At 38.5% G+C, this 25,662-nt stretch overlaps 20 non-coding genes across 20 annotated transcripts; all 20 read left to right on the forward strand.

Annotated features, from left to right (window-relative positions):
- The first annotated feature begins 798 nt into the window (after nt 1-798).
- On the forward strand, nt 799-871 carry trnav-uac (transfer RNA valine (anticodon UAC)). The gene has a single exon. It is a non-coding gene; the product is annotated as a tRNA-Val (tRNA).
- A 141-nt stretch (nt 872-1,012) lies between these two features.
- On the forward strand, nt 1,013-1,085 carry trnav-cac (transfer RNA valine (anticodon CAC)). The gene has a single exon. It is a non-coding gene; the product is annotated as a tRNA-Val (tRNA).
- A 347-nt stretch (nt 1,086-1,432) lies between these two features.
- On the forward strand, nt 1,433-1,505 carry trnav-aac (transfer RNA valine (anticodon AAC)). The gene has a single exon. It is a non-coding gene; the product is annotated as a tRNA-Val (tRNA).
- Nucleotides 1,506-1,646: 141 nt separating this feature from the next.
- Nucleotides 1,647-1,719, forward strand: trnav-cac (transfer RNA valine (anticodon CAC)). The gene has a single exon. It is a non-coding gene; the product is annotated as a tRNA-Val (tRNA).
- A 756-nt stretch (nt 1,720-2,475) lies between these two features.
- Nucleotides 2,476-2,548, forward strand: trnav-uac (transfer RNA valine (anticodon UAC)). The gene has a single exon. It is a non-coding gene; the product is annotated as a tRNA-Val (tRNA).
- A 989-nt stretch (nt 2,549-3,537) lies between these two features.
- On the forward strand, nt 3,538-3,610 carry trnav-aac (transfer RNA valine (anticodon AAC)). The gene has a single exon. It is a non-coding gene; the product is annotated as a tRNA-Val (tRNA).
- A 141-nt stretch (nt 3,611-3,751) lies between these two features.
- Nucleotides 3,752-3,824, forward strand: trnav-cac (transfer RNA valine (anticodon CAC)). The gene has a single exon. It is a non-coding gene; the product is annotated as a tRNA-Val (tRNA).
- A 133-nt stretch (nt 3,825-3,957) lies between these two features.
- Nucleotides 3,958-4,030, forward strand: trnav-uac (transfer RNA valine (anticodon UAC)). The gene has a single exon. It is a non-coding gene; the product is annotated as a tRNA-Val (tRNA).
- A 1,204-nt stretch (nt 4,031-5,234) lies between these two features.
- trnav-uac (transfer RNA valine (anticodon UAC)) lies at nt 5,235-5,307 on the forward strand. The gene has a single exon. It is a non-coding gene; the product is annotated as a tRNA-Val (tRNA).
- Nucleotides 5,308-6,296: 989 nt separating this feature from the next.
- trnav-aac (transfer RNA valine (anticodon AAC)) lies at nt 6,297-6,369 on the forward strand. Its single transcript has one exon. It is a non-coding gene; the product is annotated as a tRNA-Val (tRNA).
- A 141-nt stretch (nt 6,370-6,510) lies between these two features.
- Nucleotides 6,511-6,583, forward strand: trnav-cac (transfer RNA valine (anticodon CAC)). Its single transcript has one exon. It is a non-coding gene; the product is annotated as a tRNA-Val (tRNA).
- Nucleotides 6,584-6,716: 133 nt separating this feature from the next.
- On the forward strand, nt 6,717-6,789 carry trnav-uac (transfer RNA valine (anticodon UAC)). The gene has a single exon. It is a non-coding gene; the product is annotated as a tRNA-Val (tRNA).
- An 8,166-nt stretch (nt 6,790-14,955) lies between these two features.
- trnav-aac (transfer RNA valine (anticodon AAC)) lies at nt 14,956-15,028 on the forward strand. Its single transcript has one exon. It is a non-coding gene; the product is annotated as a tRNA-Val (tRNA).
- A 141-nt stretch (nt 15,029-15,169) lies between these two features.
- On the forward strand, nt 15,170-15,242 carry trnav-cac (transfer RNA valine (anticodon CAC)). Its single transcript has one exon. It is a non-coding gene; the product is annotated as a tRNA-Val (tRNA).
- A 133-nt stretch (nt 15,243-15,375) lies between these two features.
- trnav-uac (transfer RNA valine (anticodon UAC)) lies at nt 15,376-15,448 on the forward strand. Its single transcript has one exon. It is a non-coding gene; the product is annotated as a tRNA-Val (tRNA).
- A 1,203-nt stretch (nt 15,449-16,651) lies between these two features.
- On the forward strand, nt 16,652-16,724 carry trnav-cac (transfer RNA valine (anticodon CAC)). Its single transcript has one exon. It is a non-coding gene; the product is annotated as a tRNA-Val (tRNA).
- Nucleotides 16,725-17,071: 347 nt separating this feature from the next.
- On the forward strand, nt 17,072-17,144 carry trnav-uac (transfer RNA valine (anticodon UAC)). Its single transcript has one exon. It is a non-coding gene; the product is annotated as a tRNA-Val (tRNA).
- Nucleotides 17,145-17,705: 561 nt separating this feature from the next.
- Nucleotides 17,706-17,778, forward strand: trnav-aac (transfer RNA valine (anticodon AAC)). The gene has a single exon. It is a non-coding gene; the product is annotated as a tRNA-Val (tRNA).
- A 347-nt stretch (nt 17,779-18,125) lies between these two features.
- On the forward strand, nt 18,126-18,198 carry trnav-uac (transfer RNA valine (anticodon UAC)). The gene has a single exon. It is a non-coding gene; the product is annotated as a tRNA-Val (tRNA).
- A 6,050-nt stretch (nt 18,199-24,248) lies between these two features.
- Nucleotides 24,249-24,321, forward strand: trnav-uac (transfer RNA valine (anticodon UAC)). Its single transcript has one exon. It is a non-coding gene; the product is annotated as a tRNA-Val (tRNA).
- The last annotated feature ends 1,341 nt before the right edge of the window (nt 24,322-25,662 follow it).

Here is a 25,662-nt window from a genome sequence, read left to right on the forward strand (position 1 = left end):
CAGTTTGAAACCGGGAGGAAACAGTGCTCTTTGACATGTGCAGTAGGTACTGTACTATTAACAGAGAATAGTTATTTTCATAAATGCCTAATTTTGGAAATTTGAACACGTGCCATGAATATCTGTAAAATTCGGTTTACTCCTTGCAGATAATTGTTGAAGCAGTTTCTGTAGTGTAGCGGTTATCACGTTTGCTTAACACGCGAAAGGTCCTCGGTTTGAAACCGGGCGGAAACAGAGCTCTTTGACACGTGCAGTAGGTACTGTACTTTCAACAAAGAATTGTTATTTTCATGAATTCTGTATTTTGGAAATTCGAATACGTGCCATGAATATCTGTAAAATTCGATTTACTCCTCGCAGCTAATTGTAGCAGTAGTTTCTGTGGTCTAGTGGTTATCACGTTTGCTTCACACGCGAAAGGTCCCTGGTTCGAAACCGGGCGGAAACAACGCTCATTGACACATTCTGAAGTACCATAGTGGTAACAGAAAATTTCATGAATTCTTTATTTTGGAAATTCGAATACGTGCCATGAATATTTTTAAAATTCGGTTTACTCCTTGCAGAAAAATCAAGCAGCAGTTTCTGTAGTGTAGTCGTTATCACGTTAGCTTTACACGTGAAAGGTCCTCAGTTTGAAACTGGGAGGAAACAGTGCTCTTTGACACGTGCAGTAGGTACTGTACTATTAACAGAGAATAGTTATTTTCATAAATGCCTACTTTTGGAAATTTGAACACGTGCCATGAATATCTGTAAAATTCGGTTTACTTCTTGCAGGAAAATCAAGCAGCAGTTTCTGTAGTGTAGTGGTTATCGCGTTCGCTTTACACGCGAAACGTCCTCGGTTCGAAACCGGGCGGAAACAGTACTCTTTGACAAGTGCAGTAGGTACTGTACTTTCAACAAAGAATTGTTATTTTCATGAATTCTGTATTTTGGAAATTCGAATACGTGCCATGAATATTTTTAAAATTCGGTTTACTCCTTGCAGCTAATTGTAGCAGTAGTTTCTGTGGTGTAGTGGTTATCACGTTTGCTTCACACGCGAAAGGTCCCTGGTTCGAAACCGGGCGGAAACAACACTCATTGACACATTCTGAAGTACCATAGTGGTAACAGAAAATTTCATGAATTCTTTATTTTGGAAATTCGAATACGTGCCATGAATATTTTTAAAATTCGGTTTACTCCTTGCAGGAAAATCAAGCAGCAGTTTCTGTAGTGTAGTGGCTATCGCGTTCGCTTTACACGCAAAAGGTCCTCGGTTCGAAACCGGGCGGAAACAGTGCTCTTTGACACGTGCAGTAGGTACTCTACTATTAACAGAGAATAGTTATTTTCATAAATGCCTAATTTTGGAAATTTGAACACGTGCCATGAATATCTGTAAAATTCGGTTTACTCCTTGCAGATAATTGTTGCAGAAGTTTCTGTAGTGTAGTGGTTATCACGTTCGCTTAACACGCGAAAGGTCCTCGGTTCAAAACCGGGCTGAAACAGAGCTCTTTGACACATGCAGTAGGTCCTGTACTTTCAACAAAGAATTGTTATTTTCATGAATTCTGTATTTTGGAAATTCGAATACGTGCCATGAATATCTGTAAAATTTTGTTTACTCCTCGCTGCGAAATGTAGCAGCAGTTTCTGTAGTGTAGTGGTTATCACGTTTGCTTCACACGCGAAAGATCCCTGGTTCGAAACCGGGCGGAAACAACGCTCATTGACATGTTCTGATTTACCGTAGTGGTAACAGAAAATTTCATGAATTCTTTATTTTGGAAATTCGAATACGTGCCCTGAATATCTGTAAAATTCGGTTTACTTCTTGCAGGAAAATCAAGCAGTAGTTTCTGTGGTCTAGTGGTTATCACGTTTGCTTCACACGCGAAAGGTCCCTGGTTCGAAACCGGGCGGAAACAAAACTCATTGACACATTCTGAAGTACCATAGTGGTAACAGAAAATTTCATGAATTCTTTATTTTGGAAATTCGAATACGTGCCATGAATATTTTTAAAATTCGGTTTACTTCTTGCAGGAAAATCAAGCACAAGTTTCTGTAGTGTAGTGGTTATCACGTTCGCTTTACACGCGAAAGGTCCTCGGGCGGAAACAGTGCTCTTTGACACCTGCAGTAGGTACAGTACTTTTAAAAGAGAATAGTTATTTTCATAAATGCCTAAATTTGGAAATTTCAACACGTGCCATGAATATCTGTAAAATTCGGTTTACTCCTTGCAGCTAAATGTAGCAGCAGTTTCTGTAGTGTAGTGGTTATCACGTTAGCTTTACACGTGAAAGGTCCTCAGTTTGAAACCAGGAGGAAACACTGCTCTTTGACATGTGCAGTAGGTACTGTACTATTAACAGAGAATAGTTATTTTCATAAATGCCTACTTTTGGAAATTCGAATACGTGCCCTGAATATCTGTAAAATTCGGTTTACTTCTTGCAGGAAAATCAAGCAGAAGTTTCTGTAGTGTAGTGGTTATCACGTTCGCTTTACACGCGAAAGGTCCTCGGTTCGAAACCGGGCGGAAACAGTGCTCTTTGACACCTGCAGTAGGTACAGAACTTTTAAAAAAGAATTGTTATTTTCATAAATGCCTAAATTTGGAAATTTCAACACGTGCCATGAATATCTGTAAAATTCGGTTTACTCCTTGCAGCTGAATGTAGCAGCAGTGTCTGTAGTGTAGTGGTTATCACCTTCGCTTTACACGTGAAAGGTCCTCAGTTTGAAACCGGGAGGAAACAGTGCTCTTTGACATGTGCAGTAGGTACTGTACTATTAACAGAGAATAGTTATTTTCATAAATGCCTAATTTTGGAAATTTGAACACGTGCCATGAATATCTGTAAAATTCGGTTTACTCCTTGCAGATAATTGTTGAAGCAGTTTCTGTAGTGTAGCGGTTATCACGTTTGCTTAACACGCGAAAGGTCCTCGGTTTGAAACCGGGCGGAAACAGAGCTCTTTGACACGTGCAGTAGGTACTGTACTTTCAACAAAGAATTGTTATTTTCATGAATTCTGTATTTTGGAAATTCGAATACGTGCCATGAATATCTGTAAAATTCGATTTACTCCTCGCAGCTAATTGTAGCAGTAGTTTCTGTGGTCTAGTGGTTATCACGTTTGCTTCACACGCGAAAGGTCTCTGGTTCGAAACCGGGCGGAAACAACGCTCATTGACACATTCTGAAGTACCATAGTGGTAACAGAAAATTTCATGAATTCTTTATTTTGGAAATTCGAATACGTGCCATGAATATTTTTAAAATTCGGTTTACTCCTTGCAGAAAAATCAAGCAGCAGTTTCTGTAGTGTAGTGGTTATCACGTTCTCTTTACACGTGAAAGGTCCTCAGTTTGAAACTGGGAGGAAACAGTGCTCTTTGACACGTGCAGTAGGTACTGTACTATTAACAGAGAATAGTTATTTTCATAAATGCCTAATTTTGGAAATTTGAACGCGTGCCATGAATATCTGTAAAATTCGGTTTACTCCTTGCAGATAATTGTTGCAGAAGTTTCTGTAGTGTAGTGGTTATCACGTTCGCTTAACACGCGAAAGGTCCTCGGTTCGAAACCGGGCGGAAACAGAGCTCTTTGACACGTGCAGTAGGTACTGTACTTTCAACAAAGAATTGTTATTTTCATGAATTCTGTATTTTGGAAATTCGAATACGTGCCATGAATATCTGTAAAATTCGGTTTACTCCTCGCAGCTAAATGTAGCAGCAGTTTCTGTAGTGTAGTGGTTATCACGTTTGCTTCACACGCGAAAGGTCCCTGGTTCGAAACCGGGCGGAAACAACACTCATTGACACATTGTGATTTACCGTAGTGGTAACAGAAAATTTCATGAATTCTTTATTTTGGAAATTCGAATACGTGCCCTGAATATCTGTAAAATTCGGTTTACTTCTTGCAGGAAAATCAAGCAGAAGTTTCTGTAGTGTAGTGGTTATCACGTTCGCTTTACACGCGAAAGGTCCTCGGTTCGAAACCGGGCGGAAACAGTGCTCTTTGACACCTGCAGTAGGTACAGTACTTTTAAAAGAGAATAGTTATTTTCATAAATGCCTAAATTTGGAAATTTCAACACGTGCCATGAATATCTGTAAAATTCGGTTTACTCCTTGCAGCGGAATGTAGCAGCAGTGTCTGTAGGTGTAGTGGTTATCACGTTCGCTTTACACGTGAAAGGTCCTCAGTTTGAAACCGGGAGGAAACAGTGCTCTTTGACATGTGCAGTAGGTACTGTACTATTAACAGAGAATAGTTATTTTCATAAATGCCTAATTTTGGAAATTTGAACACGTGCCATGAATATCTGTAAAATTCGGTTTACTCCTTGCAGATAATTGTTGAAGCAGTTTCTGTAGTGTAGCGGTTATCACGTTTGCTTAACACGCGAAAGGTCCTCGGTTTGAAACCGGGCGGAAACAGAGCTCTTTGACACGTGCAGTAGGTACTGTACTTTCAACAAAGAATTGTTATTTTCATGAATTCTGTATTTTGGAAATTCGAATACGTGCCATGAATATCTGTAAAATTCGATTTACTCCTCGCAGCTAATTGTAGCAGTAGTTTCTGTGGTCTAGTGGTTATCACGTTTGCTTCACACGCGAAAGGTCCCTGGTTCGAAACCGGGCGGAAACAACGCTCATTGACACATTCTGAAGTACCATAGTGGTAACAGAAAATTTTATGAATTCTTTATTTTGGAAATTCGAATACGTGCCATGAATATTTTTAAAATTCGGTTTACTCCTTGCAGAAAAATCAAGCAGCAGTTTCTGTAGTGTAGTGGTTATCACGTTCTCTTTACACGTGAAAGGTCCTCAGTTTGAAACTGGGAGGAAACAGTGCTCTTTGACACCTGCAGTAGGTACAGTACTTTTAAAAGAGAATAGTTATTTTCATAAATGCCTAAATTTGGAAATTTCAACACGTGCCATGAATATCTGTAAAATTCGGTTTACTCCTTGCAGCTAAATGTAGCAGCAGTTTCTGTAGTGTAGTGGTTATCACGTTAGCTTTACACGTGAAAGGTCCTCAGTTTGAAACCAGGAGGAAACACTGCTCTTTGACATGTGCAGTAGGTACTGTACTATTAACAGAGAATAGTTATTTTCATAAATGCCTACTTTTGGAAATTCGAATACGTGCCCTGAATATCTGTAAAATTCGGTTTACTTCTTGCAGGAAAATCAAGCAGAAGTTTCTGTAGTGTAGTGGTTATCACGTTCGCTTTACACGCGAAAGGTCCTCGGTTCGAAACCGGGCGGAAACAGTGCTCTTTGACACCTGCAGTAGGTACAGAACTTTTAAAAAAGAATTGTTATTTTCATAAATGCCTAAATTTGGAAATTTCAACACGTGCCATGAATATCTGTAAAATTCGGTTTACTCCTTGCAGCTGAATGTAGCAGCAGTGTCTGTAGTGTAGTGGTGATCACCTTCGCTTTACACGTGAAAGGTCCTCAGTTTGAAACCGGGAGGAAACAGTGCTCTTTGACATGTGCAGTAGGTACTGTACTATTAACAGAGAATAGTTATTTTCATAAATGCCTAATTTTGGAAATTTGAACACGTGCCATGAATATCTGTAAAATTCGGTTTACTCCTTGCAGATAATTGTTGAAGCAGTTTCTGTAGTGTAGCGGTTATCACGTTTGCTTAACACGCGAAAGGTCCTCGGTTTGAAACCGGGCGGAAACAGAGCTCTTTGACACGTGCAGTAGGTACTGTACTTTCAACAAAGAATTGTTATTTTCATGAATTCTGTATTTTGGAAATTCGAATACGTGCCATGAATATCTGTAAAATTCGATTTACTCCTCGCAGCTAATTGTAGCAGTAGTTTCTGTGGTCTAGTGGTTATCACGTTTGCTTCACACGCGAAAGGTCCCTGGTTCGAAACCGGGCGGAAACAACGCTCATTGACACATTCTGAAGTACCATAGTGGTAACAGAAAATTTCATGAATTCTTTATTTTGGAAATTCGAATACGTGCCATGAATATTTTTAAAATTCGGTTTACTCCTTGCAGAAAAATCAAGCAGCAGTTTCTGTAGTGTAGTGGTTATCACGTTCTCTTTACACGTGAAAGGTCCTCAGTTTGAAACTGGGAGGAAACAGTGCTCTTTGACACGTGCAGTAGGTACTGTACTATTAACAGAGAATAGTTATTTTCATAAATGCCTAATTTTGGAAATTTGAACGCGTGCCATGAATATCTGTAAAATTCGGTTTACTCCTTGCAGATAATTGTTGCAGAAGTTTCTGTAGTGTAGTGGTTATCACGTTCGCTTAACACGCGAAAGGTCCTCGGTTCGAAACCGGGCGGAAACAGAGCTCTTTGACACGTGCAGTAGGTACTGTACTTTCAACAAAGAATTGTTATTTTCATGAATTCTGTATTTTGGAAATTCGAATACGTGCCATGAATATCTGTAAAATTCGGTTTACTCCTCGCAGCTAAATGTAGCAGCAGTTTCTGTAGTGTAGTGGTTATCACGTTTGCTTCACACGCGAAAGGTCCCTGGTTCGAAACCGGGCGGAAACAACACTCATTGACACATTGTGATTTACCGTAGTGGTAACAGAAAATTTCATGAATTCTTTATTTTGGAAATTCGAATACGTGCCCTGAATATCTGTAAAATTCGGTTTACTTCTTGCAGGAAAATCAAGCAGAAGTTTCTGTAGTGTAGTGGTTATCACGTTCGCTTTACACGCGAAAGGTCCTCGGTTCGAAACCGGGCGGAAACAGTGCTCTTTGACACCTGCAGTAGGTACAGTACTTTTAAAAGAGAATAGTTATTTTCATAAATGCCTAAATTTGGAAATTTCAACACGTGCCATGAATATCTGTAAAATTCGGTTTACTCCTTGCAGCGGAATGTAGCAGCAGTGTCTGTAGGTGTAGTGGTTATCACGTTCGCTTTACACGTGAAAGGTCCTCAGTTTGAAACCGGGAGGAAACAGTGCTCTTTGACATGTGCAGTAGGTACTGTACTATTAACAGAGAATAGTTATTTTCATAAATGCCTAATTTTGGAAATTTGAACACGTGCCATGAATATCTGTAAAATTCGGTTTACTCCTTGCAGATAATTGTTGAAGCAGTTTCTGTAGTGTAGCGGTTATCACGTTTGCTTAACACGCGAAAGGTCCTCGGTTTGAAACCGGGCGGAAACAGAGCTCTTTGACACGTGCAGTAGGTACTGTACTTTCAACAAAGAATTGTTATTTTCATGAATTCTGTATTTTGGAAATTCGAATACGTGCCATGAATATCTGTAAAATTCGATTTACTCCTCGCAGCTGATTGTAGCAGTAGTTTCTGTGGTCTAGTGGTTATCACGTTTGCTTCACACGCGAAAGGTCCCTGGTTCGAAACCGGGCGGAAACAACGCTCATTGACACATTCTGAAGTACCATAGTGGTAACAGAAAATTTCATGAATTCTTTATTTTGGAAATTCGAATACGTGCCATGAATATTTTTAAAATTCGGTTTACTCCTTGCAGAAAAATCAAGCAGCAGTTTCTGTAGTGTAGTGGTTATCACGTTCTCTTTACACGTGAAAGGTCCTCAGTTTGAAACTGGGAGGAAACAGTGCTCTTTGACACCTGCAGTAGGTACAGTACTTTTAAAAGAGAATAGTTATTTTCATAAATGCCTAAATTTGGAAATTTCAACACGTGCCATGAATATCTGTAAAATTCGGTTTACTCCTTGCAGCTGAATGTAGCAGCAGTGTCTGTAGTGTAGTGGTTATCACGTTCGCTTTACACGCCCCTTTTTGGAGTTTCAGGAAGTGGAAGAGAAGCAGGTGTCTGAGTGCTTGAGAGAGAATATCGTTTTTTTTTGGAGGTCTAGTTGACTTATAAGTTTGAAAGTTTGTGAGTGACTGTAGTGAAGTTTCTGTGAAACGTTTTTGCTATTGTCCCCCATCAGCGTGAGCTGTTTGGGGGATATTGCTTAAAATAACCGGACGGACAACATGGCTTCGACATCAAGAATACAAACGACGACGAGAAAGGACAACAGTGAAATCAGAATGTTAAACGAAGAACTGAAAAAAAGAACATATGAGAAGGAACTGACGGTGAACGTGGAAATAAGTGGAGAAGGGAAAATAACAACGATGGAATTGCTGAGAGGAATAAAGGAAGTTTGCGGAACAATACTGGGATGTCGAATGAAAGACGGGAATAAGTATGAAGTAACAATGTCTCATGTAAATGGAAAAGAAAGACTAATAGACGGGCTAAAGATAAAGAACTGTCAAATCATGGCTAAAGAACTAGGGAACGATGAGCTGGTGGTGTCCTTTTTGAACTTGCCCGCATACATTACGGATGAGGAGATAGAAGAGAAACTAAAAGGCTGGAAGGTGAAGGCGACCACGCCAATCAAGAGGAGGATGTGGCCAGGAACGGACATTGTAGATGGGACAAGATTTTGCAAGGTAAAGTTTACAGACAATGTGCAATCCTTGCCATATTCTACAAAATTTAACACTGTCGAGGGATTTGAATATTTTCGTGTAATCCACGACAATCAAGTGAAGGTATGTAGATTATGTATTCAGCCGGGGCACATACTTAAGGAATGTCCGGAATTCACATGCCACAAATGTAGTGAACAAGGGCATTATGCCAGAGAATGTCGGAACATAGGAAATGTGTGCAAAATGTGTGACAGACCTAAAGTTAGATGTAGCTGTAATAAGGGAGAAAATCACTTACTTTTGCAAACAATGGACCTCACGTCTGAGGAAGAGGGGAGTGTGCCTATGGAGAGGGAGGATGAGAGTGACATGGAGAGTGTGACTCCAGAGACAGTGGCAGATAAGCTTGAAGAGCCTGTAATGTCTCCTGGCAAAGCACGAGACGCCGTTTTAGTCTCTGCTGCTGACAAGGTGGAACAGCAGCACATGATGGGTGAAAGACATACACAGGTAGAGATGGTGCAAGGTGCTTCTCAGGTGCCTGAGCCAGCTTTAAGCCTGTGTAAAAATTACACCAAAGAGTGGGCTGGGTCCACTGAAGTCACGGGCACTGTTAAAGCGCACTTTTCAAAAGGCTTCCCCGCCGCTCCCCCCAAAAATCCAAATAAAGAGACGGATGATGAAATAGATAGTGAGGATCTTCAGTTGTTTGTAAAAAATAAGAGGTCATTGTCGAAAACCAGGGAGATGATGGGTTTTGGAAAAAAGAAAAAGTAGGATTTTTAAGGACTTGTTTGGCTCTGATTATACTTCTGCACACATTCATAATGATTACAGTCGCATCCCTAAATGGTAACAGTTTGAGAAACATGAGCAAATTTGAGCAGGTATTAGTGTCTGTTAAGGCAGACATGTTGTGTTTTCAAGAGACCAATTGGACAGACTCCAAAATGCAGGAGATTAAGAGTAAATGGTCAGATTTAATTTTTTGTAGTCATGGAGGGGATAAAACATGTGGTGTGGCTATTTTGATAAAAAATGATGTGGTGCAAAATGTAAAAGAAATATATGCTGACAATGATGGCAGACTTATTGTAATTGAATTTGAAGTTCAAAATGTAGTTTTTCGTTTAATTAATGTTTATGCTTCAAACATTGAATCTGAAAGGAGAGAAATGTTTCACAAATTAAAAACACTGTGCTCAGAAAACTGTATACTGATAGGAGATTTTAATGTGAGGTGTAGTAGAATGGATGCCTCTAGTTGTGCTAAATTCAGATATGACTCTTCTAGAAATGCATTATGGAAACTTATGAATGAGGAGAATCTAGTAGATATATGGAGGGCTGAAAATCCAAACAGAAGAGTATTCTCTAGAAGGCAGGTGGTTCTAAAGGAATTAAAACAAAGCAGAATTGATTTATGTCTAGCAAAACAAGAATTGGTGCAGAATGTTAAGAAGGTGTCATATACCTTTACAGCATATAGTGATCATGCAGTAATGTCATTTCAAATGGGTTTTGGTGTGGAGAGGAGAGGGGGAGGTGTCTGGTGTTTAAATGCCAGTCTGTTAAAGGAGGAAGGATATAGAAATGAAATTGTTGAATGTATTAATGATGAAATGTCTAATGTACTGTTAAAAGAGAATGTGTGTTTATGGTGGGAGGAAGTGAAAGTAAAAGTAAAAAATAGGAGTATTAGGTACGCAAAAAATCATAACCGTTTAGATAAGCAGAAAGAAATAATGCTTAGGAATAGGATGTTGCATGAACTTGAAAAGGCTGATACGGATCCAGACTATGATGTTGTGAATTATTTGAAAATCCATGCAGAGCTGGGTCGTTATGAAAAAAATAAATGTTTGGGTGCTATTGTTAGGAGCAGGGCACAGTACGCTTTGGAGGGAGAGAAATGTACATCCTTTTTTTTGGGTCTGGAAAAAAGAAAACAAACTAAGAGTTACATTGTAGAGTTGGAAGATGAAAGAGGTGTAAAGGTAAACGATTTTGTTGGGATCTTAGAGACAGTTGAAACCTTTTACAGAAATCTTTACAAAAAGAATGATGTAGATAAAGTGTGTGTTGTAAAAGTGTTGGATACAATTAGTGCCAAAGTATCGCAGGCAGATAGAATGATGTGTGATGAAGAGATTTCGATTATGGAAATCAAGGAAGCAATTGTTAGCACGCAAGGTAATAAAAGTCCGGGTTTGGATGGTTTAACAAATGAGTTCTATAAAGTCTTTGTAGATATTTTGGCACCCATTTTAGTGAGGGTGTTTCATTATATGGAAGAGAATAAGGAAATCCCTGAGTCTATGTCAACTGGAATGTTAACGATCTTATTCAAAAATAGGGGCAGTAGATTAAAGTTAGAAAATTATAGGCCTATTAGCCTTCTAAATTCGGATTATAAGATACTGACTAAAGTGTTAGCGAATAGGATGAAAAAGGTGATTGGGAGTATTATTGAATCAACACAAGCCTACGGCATACCTGGAAGAGATATTTCAGATGTAATTTGTACAATTAGGGATGTTGTTAATCAAATGAAAAATGAAGGTGGTATAGTTTTAAGTTTGGACTTTAACAAAGCTTTCGATAGAGTGGAGCACAGCTTTTTATTACAGACTTTGGAGAGGTTTGGGTTTGGGCCAAAGTTTGTATCTTGGATCAACCTGTTGTATAGTGGGGCTAAAAGTTGTGTTAAATGTAACGGAGTGTTAACAGATACTTTCCCTGTGGAGAGGTCAGTAAGGCAGGGCTGTCCTTTGTCAGCTCTGCTGTACAGTGTTTCTACAGAACCGTTAGCTACATTGATAAATAGTAATAAAGAAGTAAGGGGTGTTGGAATCCCAGGTGGTGGTGTCAGTGTTGTACATCAGTACGCTGATGACACTACTTGTACTGTGAAGGATATAGAAAGTATTGGAAGCATTATGGGGATCATAGATATATATGGCAAGGCATCGGGTGCTAAAGTTAATATAGAGAAGACTGAAATAATGTTTGTTGGGGATATCAATGTAAACGGGTGTGAGATTCCATTCAAGAGCGCAAAGGATTTTATTAAAGTGCTGGGAGTAAACATTGGTGTAAAGGAGAAAGAGGCAAAAGATATAACTTGGACTGGGATCCTTAATAAAGTCAAGCTAACGTTGAATTTCTGGAAAAATAGAAAACTAAAGTTACAAGGGAAAGTAATTGTTGCAAATGCTTTGGTATTATCCAAATTTGTGTATGTTTTGGGAGTCCTGGACATGCCGGAGTGGGTCCTAAATGAATTGAATAATGTGGTGTCAAATTTTATTTGGGATGGTAAAGGAGTGAGAATATCTCAGAAAACATTGATTGCTGACTATGTGGATGGAGGTTTAAAACTTGTAGATTTAGATGTCAAAAGAAAAGCTATTAGGATAAAAACAGTAAAGAAATATTTGTATGACAGTGAAGATTATGGCTGGAAACACTTCTTTAGAGTCTACTTAGAGGAGAGTGGTGGTTGTGAGGATAATGGTTTATTGATGGGGCTTAAAAGGGCAATGTTTGAAAAGGTACCAGATTTTTATAAAGAGGTGCTAAATGCATGGGCAGAGTTGTTGCCTAATGTATATTATGAATGTGGACATATTGACCTGATTATGAATCAACCTATATTTCTGAATGAGAAAATCAAGAACAAAGAAAAAGTTTTGTATAATAAAGTATTTATGAGTGCAGGTCTACGGCAAATAAAAGATTATACTTATGAGGTAATTCCAGGGTTTTTACCTGGGGAAGCTATTTTTGACATAATCAATGAATGGGATGAAGAGGTGGGAAGGGGAACAGTGAATAATATGTATGACAAGATAAAGAATAGTATACCAAGAGCATGGGTTGATTTAATAAATAGTGAAGTTGAAAGAGAAGATTTATTTGTATTTCCTAATTTGTTCATTGGTAGCAGTAAGAAGAAAGTACATTTATCTAGTATACCAGTGAAAAGATTGTATAGAATAATGGTAGGAAAAGTGTGTAGAAGGCCGGCTGCTGAGAAATTTTGGAAAGTAGTTTTTCCGGAATTGGATGAAAAAAAGATATGGGGAAATTTAAATGTAAAATATAATAGTAAGGAGTGTGAAAATAATGATTTCAAACTAAGACATAATAGAATATTTACAAAGGTGGTGCTAAAGAAAATTAATTGTGAGATAGAAAGGGAATGCGACGTATGTGGACGTTTCCCGGAAACTCTTATGCATTTGTTTATAGAATGTGAGGATTTAAAATATTTTTTTTGTAAAGTTAAGGAAATGTTATGTAGAAACTGGGGGGGAGATTTTGTGAAAAAGTATGCGTGGGAGGAACTTTTGTTATTCGGAGTGTCTGGTAAATGTGAGGGTGCTAATGTGTGTTTGTTGAATATGGTTTTGAGTTTTGTGAGGTATGCTATTTTTTGTAGGAGGAATTATGTTTCTTTTGACAGAAAGAGGGTTCAGGTGTGGAGTATCTTTATAGCACTGTTCAGTAAACACATAGATATGTTGTTTAATTATGGGATGGAACATTTTGATGAGTCTTTTGTTGAAGGGAGTGGGTTAATTTCACGAGAGGAGAGTGGAGGTATCACTTATAATTTTTGAAAGCACTGTTTTGATATTTTCTTTGTTGATAATTTGATAGGGGGTGAATTGTTCACCTGCCTCTGTTAGTCTAGTGTCTTCTGTATTGTTCTCTGTGGATTGTACTGTAAACAGTAGATTGTACTGTAAATATTGTAAACAAACATTTTTGATAATAAAAAAAAAAAAAAAAAAAAAAATCACGTTCGCTTTACACGTGAAAGGTCCTCAGTTTGAAACCGGGAGGAAACAGTGCTCTTTGACATGTGCAGTAGGTACTGTACTATTAACAGAGAATAGTTATTTTCATAAATGCCTAATTTTGGAAATTTGAACACGTGCCATGAATATCTGTAAAATTCGGTTTACTCCTTGCAGATAATTGTTGAAGCAGTTTCTGTAGTGTAGCGGTTATCACGTTTGCTTAACACGCGAAAGGTCCTCGGTTTGAAACCGGGCGGAAACAGAGCTCTTTGACACGTGCAGTAGGTACTGTACTTTCAACAAAGAATTGTTATTTTCATGAATTCTGTATTTTGGAAATTCGAATACGTGCCATGAATATCTGTAAAATTCGATTTACTCCTCGCAGCTGATTGTAGCAGTAGTTTCTGTGGTCTAGTGGTTATCACGTTTGCTTCACACGCGAAAGGTCCCTGGTTCGAAACCGGGCGGAAACAACGCTCATTGACACATTCTGAAGTACCATAGTGGTAACAGAAAATTTCATGAATTCTTTATTTTGGAAATTCGAATACGTGCCATGAATATTTTTAAAATTCGGTTTACTCCTTGCAGAAAAATCAAGCAGCAGTTTCTGTAGTGTAGTGGTTATCACGTTCTCTTTACACGTGAAAGGTCCTCAGTTTGAAACTGGGAGGAAACAGTGCTCTTTGACACCTGCAGTAGGTACAGTACTTTTAAAAGAGAATAGTTATTTTCATAAATGCCTAAATTTGGAAATTTCAACACGTGCCATGAATATCTGTAAAATTCGGTTTACTCCTTGCAGCTGAATGTAGCAGCAGTGTCTGTAGTGTAGTGGTTATCACGTTCGCTTTACACGTGAAAGGTCCTCAGTTTGAAACCGGGAGGAAACAGTGCTCTTTGACATGTGCAGTAGGTACTGTACTATTAACAGAGAATAGTTATTTTCATAAATGCCTAATTTTGGAAATTTGAACACGTGCCATGAATATCTGTAAAATTCGGTTTACTCCTTGCAGATAATTGTTGAAGCAGTTTCTGTAGTGTAGCGGTTATCACGTTTGCTTAACACGCGAAAGGTCCTCGGTTTGAAACCGGGCGGAAACAGAGCTCTTTGACACGTGCAGTAGGTACTGTACTTTCAACAAAGAATTGTTATTTTCATGAATTCTGTATTTTGGAAATTCGAATACGTGCCATGAATATCTGTAAAATTCGATTTACTCCTCGCAGCTAATTGTAGCAGTAGTTTCTGTGGTCTAGTGGTTATCACGTTTGCTTCACACGCGAAAGGTCCCTGGTTCGAAACCGGGCGGAAACAACGCTCATTGACACATTCTGAAGTACCATAGTGGTAACAGAAAATTTCATGAATTCTTTATTTTGGAAATTCGAATACGTGCCATGAATATTTTTAAAATTCGGTTTACTCCTTGCAGAAAAATCAAGCAGCAGTTTCTGTAGTGTAGTGGTTATCACGTTCTCTTTACACGTGAAAGGTCCTCAGTTTGAAACTGGGAGGAAACAGTGCTCTTTGACACGTGCAGTAGGTACTGTACTATTAACAGAGAATAGTTATTTTCATAAATGCCTAATTTTGGAAATTTGAACGCGTGCCATGAATATCTGTAAAATTCGGTTTACTCCTTGCAGATAATTGTTGCAGAAGTTTCTGTAGTGTAGTGGTTATCACTTTCGCTTAACACGCGAAAGGTCCTCGGTTCGAAACCGGGCGGAAACAGAGCTCTTTGACACGTGCAGTAGGTACTGTACTTTCAACAAAGAATTGTTATTTTCATGAATTCTGTATTTTGGAAATTCGAATACGTGCCATGAATATCTGTAAAATTCGGTTTACTCCTCGCAGCTAAATGTAGCAGCAGTTTCTGTAGTGTAGTGGTTATCACGTTTGCTTCACACGCGAAAGGTCCCTGGTTCGAAACCGGGCGGAAACAACACTCATTGACACATTGTGATTTACCGTAGTGGTAACAGAAAATTTCATGAATTCTTTATTTTGGAAATTCGAATACGTGCCCTGAATATCTGTAAAATTCGGTTTACTTCTTGCAGGAAAATCAAGCAGAAGTTTCTGTAGTGTAGTGGTTATCACGTTCGCTTTACACGCGAAAGGTCCTCGGTTCGAAACCGGGCGGAAACAGTGCTCTTTGACACCTGCAGTAGGTACAGAACTTTTAAAAGAGAATAGTTATTTTCATAAATGCCTAAATTTGGAAATTTCAACACGTGCCATGAATATCTGTAAAATTCGGTTTACTCCTTGCAGCGGAATGTAGCAGCAGTGTCTGTAGTGTAGTGGTTATCACGTTCGCTTTACACGTGAAAGGTCCTCAGTTTGAAACCGGGAGGAAACAGTGCTCTTTGACATGTGCAGTAGGTACTGTACTATTAACAGAGAATAGTTATTTTCATAAATGCCTAATTTTGGAAATTTGAACACGTGCCATGAATATCTGTAAAATTCGGTTTACTCCTTGCAGATAATTGTTGAAGCAGTTTCTGTAGTGTAGCGGTTATCACGTTTGCTTAACACGCGAAAGGTCCTCGGTTTGAAACCGGGCGGAAACAGAGCTCTTTGACACGTGCAGTAGGTACTGTACTTTCAACAAAGAATTGTTATTTTCATGAATTCTGTATTTTGGAAATTCGAATACGTGCCATGAATATCTGTAAAATTCGATTTACTCCTCGCAGCTAATTGTAGCAGTAGTTTCTGTGGTCTAGTGGTTATCACGTTTGCTTCACACGCGAAAGGTCCCTGGTTCGAAACCGGGCGGAAACAACGCTCATTGACACATTCTGAAGTACCATAGTGGTAACAGAAAATTTCATGAATTCTTTATTTTGGAAATTCGAATACGTGCCATGAATATTTTTAAAATTCGGTTTACTCCTTGCAGAAAAATCAAGCAGCAGTTTCTGTAGTGTAGTGGTTATCACGTTCTCTTTACACGTGAAAGGTCCTCAGTTTGAAACTGGGAGGAAACAGTGCTCTTTGACACGTGCAGTAGGTACTGTACTATTAACAGAGAATAGTTATTTTCATAAATGCCTAATTTTGGAAATTTGAACGCGTGCCATGAATATCTGTAAAATTCGGTTTACTCCTTGCAGATAATTGTTGCAGAAGTTTCTGTAGTGTAGTGGTTATCACGTTCGCTTAACACGCGAAAGGTCCTCGGTTCGAAACCGGGTGGAAGCAGAGCTCTTTGACACGTGCAGTAGGTACTGTACTTTCAACAAAGAACTGTTATTTTATTGAATTCTGTTTTTTGGAAATTCGAATACATGCCATGAATATCTGTAAAATTCGGTTTATTCCTCGCAGCTAAATGTAGCAGCAGTTTCTGTAGTGTAGTGGTTATCACGTTTGCTTCACACGCGAAAGGTCCCTGGTTCGAAACCGGGCGGAAACAACGCTCATTGACACATTCTGATTTACCGTAGTGGTAACAGAAAATTTCATGAATTCTTTATTTTGGAAATTCGAATACGTGCCATGAATATTTTAAAAATTCGGTTTACTCCTTGCAGAAAAATCAAGCAGCAGTTTCTGTAGTGTAGTGGTTATCACGTTAGCTTTACACGTGAAAGGTCCTCAGTTTGAAACTGGGAGGAAACAGTGCTCTTTGACACGTGCAGTAGGTACTGTACTATTAACAGAGAATAGTTATTTTCATAAATGCCTACTTTTGGAAATTTGAACACGTGCCATGAATATCTGTAAAATTCGGTTTACTTCTTGCAGGAAAATCAAGCAGCAGTTTCTGTAGTGTAGTTGTTATCGCGTTCGCTTTACACGCGAAAGGTCCTCGGTTCGAAACCGGGCGGAAACAGTGCTCTTTGACAAGTGCAGTAGGTACTGTACTTTCAACAAAGAATTGTTATTTTCATGAATTCTGTATTTTGGAAATTCGAATACGTGCCATGAATATTTTTAAAATTCGGTTTACTCCTTGCAGCTAATTGTAGCAGTAGTTTCTGTGGTCTAGTGGTTATCACGATTGCTTCACACGCGAAAGGTCCCTGGTTCGAAACCGGGCGGAAACAACACTCATTGACACATTCTGAAGTACCATAGTGGTAACAGAAAATTTCATGAATTCTTTATTTTGGAAATTCGAATACGTGCCATGAATATTTTTAAAATTCGGTTTACTCCTTGCAGAAAAATCAAGCAGCAGTTTCTGTAGTGTAGTGGTTATCACGTTCTCTTTACACGTGAAAGGTCCTCAGTTTGAAACTGGGAGGAAACAGTGCTCTTTGACACGTGCAGTAGGTACTGTACTATTAACAGAGAATAGTTATTTTCATAAATGCCTAATTTTGGAAATTTGAACACGTGCCATGAATATCTGTAAAATTCGGTTTACTCCTAGCAGATAATTGTTGAAGCAGTTTCTGTAGTGTAGCGGTTATCACGTTCGCTTAACACGCGAAAGGTCCTCGGTTCGAAACCGGGCGGAAACAGAGCTCTTTGACACGTGCAGTATGTACTGTACTTTCAACAAAGAATTGTTATTTTCATGAATTCTGTATTTTGGAAATTCGAATACGTGCCATGAATATCTGTAAAATTCGGTTTACTCCTCGCAGCTAATTGTAGCAGTAGTTTCTGTGGTATAGTGGTTATCACTTTTGCTTCACACGCGAAAGGTCCCTGGTTCGAAACCGGGCGGAAACAACGCTCATTGACACATTCTGAAGTACCATAGTGGTAACAAAAAATTTCATGAATTCTTTATTTTGGAAATTCGAATACGTGCCCTGAATATCTGTAAAATTCGGTTTACTTCTTGCAGGAAAATCAAGCAGCAGTTTCTATAGTGTAGTGGATATCACGTTCGCTTTACACGCGAAAGGTCCTTGGTTCGAAACCGGGCTGAAACAGTGCTCTTAAACACGTGCAGTAGGTACAGTACTTTTAAAAGAGAATAGTTATTTTCATAAATTCCTAAATTTGGAAATTTCAACACGTGCCATGAATATCTGTAAAATTCGGTTTACTCCTTGAAGATAATTGTTGAAGCAGTTTCTGTAGTGTAGCGGTTATCACGTTCGCTTTACACGCCCCTTTTTGGAGTTTCAGGAAGTGGAAGAGAAGCAGGTGTCTGAGTGCTTGAGAGAGAATATCGTTTTTTTTTGGAGGTCTAGTTGACTTATAAGTTTGAAAGTTTGTGAGTGACTGTAGTGAAGTTTCTGTGAAACGTTTTTGCTATTGTCCCCCATCAGCGTGAGCTGTTTGGGGGATATTGCTTAAAATAACCGGACGGACAACATGGCTTCGACATCAAGAATACAAACGACGACGAGAAAGGACAACAGTGAAATCAGAATGTTAAACGAAGAACTGAAAAAAAGAACATATGAGAAGGAACTGACGGTGAACGTGGAAATAAGTGGAGAAGGGAAAATAACAACGATGGAATTGCTGAGAGGAATAAAGGAAGTTTGCGGAACAATACTGGGATGTCGAATGAAAGACGGGAATAAGTATGAAGTAACAATGTCTCATGTAAATGGAAAAGAAAGACTAATAGACGGGCTAAAGATAAAGAACTGTCAAATCATGGCTAAAGAACTAGGGAACGATGAGCTGGTGGTGTCCTTTTTGAACTTGCCCGCATACATTACGGATGAGGAGATAGAAGAGAAACTAAAAGGCTGGAAGGTGAAGGCGACCACGCCAATCAAGAGGAGGATGTGGCCAGGAACGGACATTGTAGATGGGACAAGATTTTGCAAGGTAAAGTTTACAGACAATGTGCAATCCTTGCCATATTCTACTAAATTTAACACTGTCGAGGGATTTGAATATTTTCGTGTAATCCACGACAATCAAGTGAAGGTATGTAGATTATGTATTCAGCCGGGGCACATACTTAAGGAATGTCCGGAATTCACATGCCACAAATGTAGTGAACAAGGGCATTATGCCAGAGAATGTCGGAACATAGGAAATGTGTGCAAAATGTGTGACAGACCTAAAGTTAGATGTAGCTGTAATAAGGGAGAAAATCACTTACTTTTGCAAACAATGGACCTCACGTCTGAGGAAGAGGGGAGTGTGCCTATGGAGAGGGAGGATGAGAGTGACATGGAGAGTGTGACTCCAGAGACAGTGGCAGATAAGCTTGAAGAGCCTGTAATGTCTCCTGGCAAAGCACGAGACGCCGTTTTAGTCTCTGCTGCTGACAAGGTGGAACAGCAGCACATGATGGGTGAAAGACATACACAGGTAGAGATGGTGCAAGGTGCTTCTCAGGTGCCTGAGCCAGCTTTAAGCCTGTGTAAAAATTACACCAAAGAGTGGGCTGGGTCCACTGAAGTCACGGGCACTGTTAAAGCGCACTTTTCAAAAGGCTTCCCCGCCGCTCCCCCCAAAAATCCAAATAAAGAGACGGATGATGAAATAGATAGTGAGGATCTTCAGTTGTTTGTAAAAAATAAGAGGTCATTGTCGAAAACCAGGGAGATGATGGGTTTTGGAAAAAAGAAAAAGTAGGATTTTTAAGGACTTGTTTGGCTCTGATTATACTTCTGCACACATTCATAATGATTACAGTCGCATCCCTAAATGGTAACAGTTTGAGAAACATGAGCAAATTTGAGCAGGTATTAGTGTCTGTTAAGGCAGACATGTTGTGTTTTCAAGAGACCAATTGGACAGACTCCAAAATGCAGGAGATTAAGAGTAAATGGTCAGATTTAATTTTTTGTAGTCATGGAGGGGATAAAACATGTGGTGTGGCTATTTTGATAAAAAAAATGATGTGGTGCAAAATGTAAAAGAAATATATGCTGACAATGATGGCAGACTTATTGTAATTGAATTTGAAGTTCAAAATGTAGTTTTTCGTTTAATTAATGTTTATGCTTCAAACATTGAATCTGAAAGGAGAGAAATGTTTCACAAATTAAAAACACTGTGCTCAGAAAACTGTATACTGATAGGAGATTTTAATGTGAGGTGTAGTAGAATGGATGCCTCTAGTTGTGCTAAATTCAGATATGACTCTTCTAGAAATGCATTATGGAAACTTATGAATGAGGAGAATCTAGTAGATATATGGAGGGCTGAAAATCCAAACAGAAGAGTATTCTCTAGAAGGCAGGTGGTTCTAAAGGAATTAAAACAAAGCAGAATTGATTTATGTCTAGCAAAACAAGAATTGGTGCAGAATGTTAAGAAGGTGTCATATACCTTTACAGCATATAGTGATCATGCAGTAATGTCATTTCAAATGGGTTTTGGTGTGGAGAGGAGAGGGGGAGGTGTCTGGTGTTTAAATGCCAGTCTGTTAAAGGAGGAAGGATATAGAAATGAAATTGTTGAATGTATTAATGATGAAATGTCTAATGTACTGTTAAAAGAGAATGTGTGTTTATGGTGGGAGGAAGTGAAAGTAAAAGTAAAAAATAGGAGTATTAGGTACGCAAAAAATCATAACCGTTTAGATAAGCAGAAAGAAATAATGCTTAGGAATAGGATGTTGCATGAACTTGAAAAGGCTGATACGGATCCAGACTATGATGTTGTGAATTATTTGAAAATCCATGCAGAGCTGGGTCGTTATGAAAAAAATAAATGTTTGGGTGCTATTGTTAGGAGCAGGGCACAGTACGCTTTGGAGGGAGAGAAATGTACATCCTTTTTTTTGGGTCTGGAAAAAAGAAAACAAACTAAGAGTTACATTGTAGAGTTGGAAGATGAAAGAGGTGTAAAGGTAAACGATTTTGTTGGGATCTTAGAGACAGTTGAAACCTTTTACAGAAATCTTTACAAAAAGAATGATGTAGATAAAGTGTGTGTTGTAAAAGTGTTGGATACAATTAGTGCCAAAGTATCGCAGGCAGATAGAATGATGTGTGATGAAGAGATTTCGATTATGGAAATCAAGGAAGCAATTGTTAGCACGCAAGGTAATAAAAGTCCGGGTTTGGATGGTTTAACAAATGAGTTCTATAAAGTCTTTGTAGATATTTTGGCACCCATTTTAGTGAGGGTGTTTCATTATATGGAAGAGAATAAGGAAATCCCTGAGTCTATGTCAACTGGAATGTTAACGATCTTATTCAAAAATAGGGGCAGTAGATTAAAGTTAGAAAATTATAGGCCTATTAGCCTTCTAAATTCGGATTATAAGATACTGACTAAAGTGTTAGCGAATAGGATGAAAAAGGTGATTGGGAGTATTATTGAATCAACACAAGCCTACGGCATACCTGGAAGAGATATTGCAGATGTCATTTGTACAATTAGGGATGTTGTTAATCAAATGAAAAATGAAGGTGGTATAGTTTTAAGTTTGGACTTTAACAAAGCTTTCGATAGAGTGGAGCACAGCTTTTTATTACAGACTTTGGAGAGGTTTGGGTTTGGGCCAAAGTTTGTATCTTGGATCAACCTGTTGTATAGTGGGGCTAAAAGTTGTGTTAAATGTAACGGAGTGTTAACAGATACTTTCCCTGTGGAGAGGTCAGTAAGGCAGGGCTGTCCTTTGTCAGCTCTGCTGTACAGTGTTTCTACAGAACCGTTAGCTACATTGATAAATAGTAATAAAGAAGTAAGGGGTGTTGGAATCCCAGGTGGTGGTGTCAGTGTTGTACATCAGTACGCTGATGACACTACTTGTACTGTGAAGGATATAGAAAGTATTGGAAGCATTATGGGGATCATAGATATATATGGCAAGGCATCGGGTGCTAAAGTTAATATAGAGAAGACTGAAATAATGTTTGTTGGGGATATCAATGTAAACGGGTGTGAGATTCCATTCAAGAGCGCAAAGGATTTTATTAAAGTGCTGGGAGTAAACATTGGTGTAAAGGAGAAAGAGGCAAAAGATATAACTTGGACTGGGATCCTTAATAAAGTCAAGCTAACGTTGAATTTCTGGAAAAATAGAAAACTAAAGTTACAAGGGAAAGTAATTGTTGCAAATGCTTTGGTATTATCCAAATTTGTGTATGTTTTGGGAGTCCTGGACATGCCGGAGTGGGTCCTAAATGAATTGAATAATGTGGTGTCAAATTTTATTTGGGATGGTAAAGGAGTGAGAATATCTCAGAAAACATTGATTGCTGACTATGTGGATGGAGGTTTAAAACTTGTAGATTTAGGTGTCAAAAGAAAAGCTATTAGGATAAAAACAGTAAAGAAATATTTGTATGACAGTGAAGATTATGGCTGGAAACACTTCTTTAGAGTCTACTTAGAGGAGAGTGGTGGTTGTGAGGATAATGGTTTATTGATGGGGCTTAAAAGGGCAATGTTTGAAAAGGTACCAGATTTTTATAAAGAGGTGCTAAATGCATGGGCAGAGTTGTTGCCTAATGTATATTATGAATGTGGACATATTGACCTGATTATGAATCAACCTATATTTCTGAATGAGAAAATCAAGAACAAAGAAAAAGTTTTGTATAATAAAGTATTTATGAGTGCAGGTCTACGGCAAATAAAAGATTATACTTATGAGGTAATTCCAGGGTTTTTACCTGGGGAAGCTATTTTTGACATAATCAATGAATGGGATGAAGAGGTGGGAAGGGGAACAGTGAATAATATGTATGACAAGATAAAGAATAGTATACCAAGAGCATGGGTTGATTTAATAAATAGTGAAGTTGAAAGAGAAGATTTATTTGTATTTCCTAATTTGTTCATTGGTAGCAGTAAGAAGAAAGTACATTTATCTAGTATACCAGTGAAAAGATTGTATAGAATAATGGTAGGAAAAGTGTGTAGAAGGCCGGCTGCTGAGACATTTTGGAAAGTAGTTTTTCCGGAATTGGATGAAAAAAAGATATGGGGAAATTTAAATGTAAAATATAATAGTAAGGAGTGTGAAAATAATGATTTCAAACTAAGACATAATAGAATATTTACAAAGGTGGTGCTAAAGAAAATTAATTGTGAGATAGAAAGGGAATGCGACGTATGTGGACGTTTCCCGGAAACTCTTATGCATTTGTTTATAGAATGTGAGGATTTAAAATATTTTTTTTGTAAAGTTAAGGAAATGTTATGTAGAAACTGGGGGGGAGATTTCGTGAAAAAGTATGCGTGGGAGGAACTTTTGTTATTTGGAGTGTCTGGTAAATGTGAGGGTGCTAATGTGTGTTTGTTGAATATGGTTTTGAGTTTTGTGAGGTATGCTATTTTTTGTAGGAGGAATTATGTTTCTTTTGACAGAAAGAGGGTTCAGGTGTGGAGTATCTTTATAGCACTGTTCAGTAAACACATAGATATGTTGTTTAATTATGGGATGGAACATTTTGATGAGTCTTTTGTTGAAGGGAGTGGGTTAATTTCACGAGAGGAGAGTGGAGGTATCACTTATAATTTTTGAAAGCACTGTTTTGATATTTTCTTTGTTGATAATTTGATAGGGGGTGAATTGTTCACCTGCCTCTGTTAGTCTAGTGTCTTCTGTATTGTTCTCTGTGGATTGTACTGTAAACAGTAGATTGTACTGTAAATATTGTAAACAAACATTTTTGATAATAAAAATAAAATAAAAAAATAAAAAAAATAAATCACGTTCGCTTCACACGCGAAAGGTCCCTGGTTCGAAACCGGTTGGAAACAATGCTCATTGACACATTCTGAAGTACCATAGTGGTAACAGAAAATTTCATGAATTCTTTATTTTGGAAATTCGAATACGTGCCATGAATATTTTTAAAATTCGGTTTACTCCTTGCAGGAAAATCAAGCAGCAGTTTCTGTAGTCTAGTGGTTATCACGTTCGCTTAACACGTGGAATGTCCTCGGTTCGAAACCCGGCGGAAACAGAGCTCTTTGACACGTGCAGTAGGTACTGTACTTTCAACAAAGAATTGTTATTTCATAAATTCTGTATTTTGGAAATTTGAATACGTGCCCTGAATATCTGTAAAATTCAGTTTACTTCTTGCAGGAAAATCAAGCAGCAGTTCCTGTAGTGTAGTGGTTATCACTTTCGCTTTACACGCGAAAGGTCCTCGGTTCGAAACCGGGCGGAAACAGTGCTCTTTGACACGTGCATTAGGTACAGAACTTTTAAAAGAGAATAGTTATTTTCATAAATGCCTAAATTTGGAAATTTCAACACATGCCATGAATATCTGTAAAATTCGGTTTACTCCTTGCAGATAATTGTTGAAGCAGTTTCTGTAGTGTAGCGGTTTTCACGTTCGCTTCACACGCCCCTTTTTGGAGTTTCAGGAAGTGGAAGAGAAGCAGGTGTCTGAGTGCTTGAGAGAGAATATCGTTTTTTTTGGAGGTCTAGTTGACTTATAAGTTTGAAAGTTTGTGAGTGACTGTAGTGAAGTTTCTGTGAAACGTTTTTGCTATTGTCCCCCATCAGCGTGAGCTGTTTGGGGGATATTGCTTAAAATAACCGGACGGACAACATGGCTTCGACATCAAGAATACAAACGACGACGAGAAAGGACAACAGTGAAATCAGAATGTTAAACGAAGAACTGAAAAAAAGAACATATGAGAAGGAACTGACGGTGAACGTGGAAATAAGTGGAGAAGGGAAAATAACAACGATGGAATTGCTGAGAGGAATAAAGGAAGTTTGCGGAACAATACTGGGATGTCGAATGAAAGACGGGAATAAGTATGAAGTAACAATGTCTCATGTAAATGGAAAAGAAAGACTAATAGACGGGCTAAAGATAAAGAACTGTCAAATCATGGCTAAAGAACTAGGGAACGATGAGCTGGTGGTGTCCTTTTTGAACTTGCCCGCATACATTACGGATGAGGAGATAGAAGAGAAACTAAAAGGCTGGAAGGTGAAGGCGACCACGCCAATCAAGAGGAGGATGTGGCCAGGAACGGACATTGTAGATGGGACAAGATTTTGCAAGGTAAAGTTTACAGACAATGTGCAATCCTTGCCATATTCTACTAAATTTAACACTGTCGAGGGATTTGAATATTTTTGTGTAATCCACGACAATCAAGTGAAGGTATGTAGATTATGTATTCAGCCGGGGCACATACTTAAGGAATGTCCGGAATTCACATGCCACAAATGTAGTGAACAAGGGCATTATGCCAGAGAATGTCGGAACATAGGAAATGTGTGCAAAATGTGTGACAGACCTAAAGTTAGATGTAGCTGTAATAAGGGAGAAAATCACTTACTTTTGCAAACAATGGACCTCACGTCTGAGGAAGAGGGGAGTGTGCCTATGGAGAGGGAGGATGAGAGTGACATGGAGAGTGTGACTCCAGAGACAGTGGCAGATAAGCTTGAAGAGCCTGTAATGTCTCCTGGCAAAGCACGAGACGCCGTTTTAGTCTCTGCTGCTGACAAGGTGGAACAGCAGCACATGATGGGTGAAAGACAT

This window comes from Salmo salar, chromosome 07 (assembly GCF_965601325.2).
Source record: "Salmo salar chromosome 07, fSalSal1, whole genome shotgun sequence".
In the NCBI taxonomy this organism is placed as follows: Eukaryota; Metazoa; Chordata; class Actinopteri; order Salmoniformes; family Salmonidae; genus Salmo; species Salmo salar.